The 5,200-nt window shown below is 43.0% G+C and overlaps 1 pseudogene; it reads right to left on the reverse strand.

Annotated features, from left to right (window-relative positions):
* Positions 1 to 1,143: 1,143 nt before the first annotated feature.
* On the reverse strand, positions 1,144 to 2,682 carry LOC147423455 (mogroside I-E synthase-like; annotated as a pseudogene).
* Between the last annotated feature and the right edge of the window lie 2,518 nt (positions 2,683 to 5,200).

Here is a 5,200-nt window from a genome sequence, read left to right on the forward strand (position 1 = left end):
CTCAATTTATGTTGAACTACCGATCTCTCGGATCAAAAAGTAATTACGCTTACTATGACTAGGCTGCTAGTAATTAGGGAAGAGAGTTTTGACAAAGGCATGAAGGCTTTTGGAGGACGAAGCAGTGGCATCGAGGGCCGCGTGGCGGGCGACGTCTCGAACCCGAGCAGCTGAGCTTCGCAAGGGGCTCGACTTACTAATCACCTCCCGCAAGGGGCTCTCTAGATGCAATCACCTATTCTTGCAACGTGAAGGCATGTGGCACTTTGGAGAACAATGGGATGGGCAAAACATTTCACGATGACATTGCTCGTTTAGGGGTTGTCGAAAAAAATGTTATGCTTCGCACTACCTTCATCGATACGTATGCCAAATTTGACACAAAAAGCAAGATCTAGCACGTTCTCAACAAATGTGAAGCACAACAAGGGCTTGAGGAGCTTTTTGTCTAGAATGTCATCTCTTGCAACACACTCATTGTGGAATATGCTCATTGTTGCAATAAATTGTGCACCGTCTATGACATAGAACATAAAGTTAGCTCTACTTCTATTTAAGTTTAATCTATACCCTCCATCTTCTATTTGCGTTACCTCTTGTCTTGTGTGTGAAAGGACATATATTCACAAAAGTAGACGTTTCGACTGCACAACCACGACTTCAACTCGACAACATTGCAAGGTCCATTATGTGCATCCAATTCCCCATGCCTATGTGTTTGCTTGGCCCAACAAATAAATACTAGGAGGAAGGGCATGACTTTCTTTTCTTATAATTTTTGAAGAGATTTTTGTATGGCACTTCTAGATGACGCGCTCTCTATATTTATTATTTTCACTTTATGCTTAGCTACAAGACAAAATGTTTAACTACTCACATTTCTTTTATGTAGCTTGATTCAAACATTGTCCTCCTGCTTGCACAATTGGAGGACATGGAGGACACTCGTACACGATTACCAGGTCAATAATGCAATTCAATTTTTATAATTTGTTGATGCTTTTTGTATTTTCCAATGCTTCCTTGAGTTTAGTTTAGCCACTTGTTTTTCTCACTAGCTATGCATGCTCAACCTTGATCATCGAATCTATCTATCAAATAGACAAGCACTTCTTTTCTCACAATTTGGCAATCGATTTAGAGTCATAAATATACATGAATGTCGTGAGATTGGACCATTTCATCTTTAATAAATCATATCTCAATTTTTGTTTTGAACTGCCGATCTCTCGGATCAAAAAGTAAATACGCTTACTATGACTAGGCTGCTAGTAATTAGGGAAGAGAGTTTTGAAGGCTTTTGGAGGACGAACCAGTGGCGTCGACGGCGGCGTGGCAGGCGACGTCGCGAACCCGAGCAGCTGAGCTTCGCAAGGGGCTCGACTTACTAATCACCTCCCGCGTCGTGCGCTGCACCTCATCTCTGCTCACAATACCATTCTCACCTTCTTTCTTCAACAGCTTGCCGGTGTGCACAACCTCGAGCTCGTCCACCCACTTGCCATTCATGCCTTGGTCTCCAAGCATGGGGTAGCACAACATGGGCACGCCCTTACACAGCGCCTCCAGCGTCGAGTTCCACCCGCTGTGCGTGAGAAACCCTGCTATCGCCCGGTGCGCCAATATCTTCCTCTGTGGCGCTACCTCCCACAACACCAACCCCATCCCTGCAGTCCTCTCCTCAAACCCGCTCGGCAACAGCTGCATTCGCTGCGCCTCTCCCTTTTTCTGTTGATCTGGGATCCTCACCACCCAAAGAAACCGCTCATTACTGGCTTCCAGCCCCATTGCAAGCTCCTCTGCCTGAGCCTCCGACAGGCAGGCAACCGTCCCAAAAGCTACATACAGCACTGATGCTGCTGGCTGCTCAGCCAGCCACTTCAAGCACCTCCGCACAGCCGCGCTCTGATCTGATGCGCTTGCTTCGACGTTGCTCATCTCGCCCTTCAGGAAGGATGCCGGTAAAATCGGACCCACTGCCTTTATGTCCAACTCAGGGGCTTTCTCCATCAGCTCATCTACCACCTCCTTCTCCAGTTCATATACTGTGTTGAGTAGCATACCCGTTGCATCGCGCCACCGCGTTGCACAGCGGAGGATAAAATCGAAGGAGCACGCGGGATTGGGATCCCAAGATATGTCAGGCAGCTCGCTGACATGGAGAAAAGGGAAACCAGGGATCCGAGAGGAAGCCGGCCTTGCGACACAAAACTAGGAATGTGTAGTAAATATGAGCAGAAGCTAGCCGAAAAGGAGTTGAAAATGTACGCAGGAATGTGAAGCTCTTTGGCCAGACGTCCCACCCACCACAATATGAAATCATAGACGACACACACAACGCGCCCCTCTTCATTCATGTTGAGCTTGTTGAGAAGCTCTTGAAGAGCAGGGCCCATGCTTTCCGTGGCTCTTATCAAGACATGCACTTGCTCAAGAGTGTCAAACATGTTCTTCTCCTGCGGCAAGCCGTCCGGAAGGCCATGGAGTCGAATGGGCAGGCCGCCTGCGTGGAAGCCTTGCTGCAGCATGCTGCTAATGTAGGCTTCAGTGCAAACAAAGGTTATAGAGACTCCAAGGGAGGCTAGCTTTCTTGAGAGGTCCATAGCTCCATTGACATGGCCTCGAGCAGGGAAAGGGAAGACAACCACATGGGGAGCATAGCAAGAGCCCCGCATGTTTCTGATTGACTGTGTGCCTTCAATGAAAAGCTTGGAGATACCGAAATGAGGTCGATGTGTGTATGGCTTATTATATAGAGTGTGTGTGCGTGCGTGCTAGAGAGACGCAATTGAGTCAAAAGAAAAATAAGAGCAGCGTCACGTAGGAGGTCACGAGCACAACGTGTCGAAAATTCGAAATAGGAAATTCTCCAAGACCCGTAAGTGGAGAAATTAGAGGTTTTTAGTTGCAACGTAACTATTCTTGCTTATATTTAACTAGTCCCGCTGTAACAATCATTTTGGAAAAACAATCATTATCGATTTTTAAATCAAAGTAGTCAATTTTGAGACAAAGTGAGTATGATTCCATTAAAACATCGTGCCTTTTCAAGAGCTACGAACAAAATCAAAACACAAGTTAAACTTTTCCTACTGCTCAATTTTTCAAAACTATCAAAAAGATGAGAGTGCATATCTTAAGTGAGTGCCATACCCCTTAAGTTAGTAGAAGTATGGTGGAGAGTTCACACAATGTCTTTTCGATATTTATAAAAACCGAAAATTATGCCCATAGTCGAGTTCCCAATACATACTCATGATATTGATCAAGAATGAATTAGCAAACCTAAATTTTGAAGTTGGCAAGTTCATGCTAGCATTGAATTTTAGTCATTTTGTTGTCGAAGATCCTTTCTTTGCAATTCAATATGACAAAAGAGGTGTAAATTTGTCGCTCTATTCACAAAAAAGGTTCCAAAAAAATATATAGAATAGTTAAATTTTTAAAAAAAATTAGATCATTGTGTATCTGATTAATTGTAAGTTTGCTACAAAGAGTTGTCCTACTACACATACGTTAACCTTTCTAGTTGTCAAAGGCTAATTTATCTCCTCATGGTGTGCGTGAATGAGAAGGGAAAACTGGATAAGTATGTCTATCCCTGTCAATTTAACTTGATTTGCAAAAATGGCTTTTCTTAAGTTTTCCATGCCACAACAAACAACCGAATATTGCATTAAAAAATCCGCTCAAACATATAGTGGCAACTACACTTCATGCTTCACTATCAAATTTCAAACATGGAAGCTTCCATTAGCTTGTATGTTGATAATGTACCTCCTTATCAAGTGATTTTACAAGCTACTTAAACAATTTGATTAGGTCCGACCAAACTAATAGAGGTGGATGCTTTGATTTGTCTTTTTGAGCCAAGTTGCACAAGCTCCATCAACTAGTTGTAGCTAGGAACAACGTACATTGGGTCACCATGACGAATACTACTTCTATTACAACTACTCTCCATGTCATAGAAATTTGTACTCTTCCCCCTTCCTCGCAAGCCCCGCCAATAGCACGAGACACCACTAAATCTAGAGGCTTGACGTATCGATTAGTAAGAGATGAAAAGCTAGAATGTGCAAGGTGCTATAGAGGAGTTGCAATGATAGTTAGTCTCTGTACATGATGCTAAACATGAGTATGTTTCAACTCATATTGGTGGAGATATTGATGCGACTTGGGCCAAGTGTAGAGGGACCGGGGAGTTCACTAAAGTATATGTAACATAGCACGTGCATTCAATAAAAGGGATTTTAATTTCTTGTTACAAGAGGGTATAAGGGGTAATTAAAATCCATTTAAAATATATTCCCAGTTTTCATTGCACGCTTTTGTAACCTCGTGAATCTGCTCCTTCAAATCTGATTTCACTAACTTCTCAAAGGATGTGATCATTAACTCTTCTAGTATCCCTCTTAAGTTGGTTTCCAACTCATAGCACTCTAGGTAGCCCTCTGGATCATTTCCATTGAAGACTCGCCTCTCATCATATCCGCATCTAAAGATGCATCCAAAGCTTCATCCATTTGATTCTTCTTCTTCATGGTCTCCATTTCAAGCAGAGATCCTTGAACCAATTGAAGCATCTTTTAAAAATCTGGAACTATTGACTCATCATCAAAACCATTTGCATTTAACTCTTCAATCAACTTCATTATCTGTTCTAAATTCTCCATCTGCACCTCACACCCGGCTCGTTTCGCGTTGGGTTCACCAAAGATGTTGGGGGATATGGGTTCGTCATTTGAGCAGGGTAGGCCCGGGGCCTCTAGCTGTGAGAGATGTGAGAGAGAATAAGAACGACAGATGCAAATGGCTATGGCAATCACCATAAACTTCAATTAATCAAGTCAAGCTTTAAGTCTAATTTAATCGGTAACCAAGGTGAGTTGTTAGTAGCATCAACACTTGGATTAGCTGCAAATAGGAGTTTAAGCTCCCTTTACATGATTACACGGGCCGTTAACGGCTCCAAAATTGATCAACATGATAAACAAGCTTGAGCTAATGATTATGATGAAGAACTCCTCTATGTTGGTCTTTTTGCTTTCCTCTTACTTATGATCCACGAGAGCAAGAGAGATCCTCTTGCTTGGCTGTAAATTTCTCCTTCCTCTCTTGCTCGTAAATAATTCTCCTTTATATCCCTTTGTAGAGAGCCTCTTCTCGCCTTCGTCATCAAAGCTCTCTCGAGTACTTG

The sequence above is a fragment of the Adiantum capillus-veneris genome, chromosome 26 (assembly GCF_014529385.1).
Source record: "Adiantum capillus-veneris isolate H3 chromosome 26, ASM1452938v2, whole genome shotgun sequence".
NCBI classification, from domain to species: Eukaryota; Viridiplantae; Streptophyta; class Polypodiopsida; order Polypodiales; family Pteridaceae; genus Adiantum; species Adiantum capillus-veneris.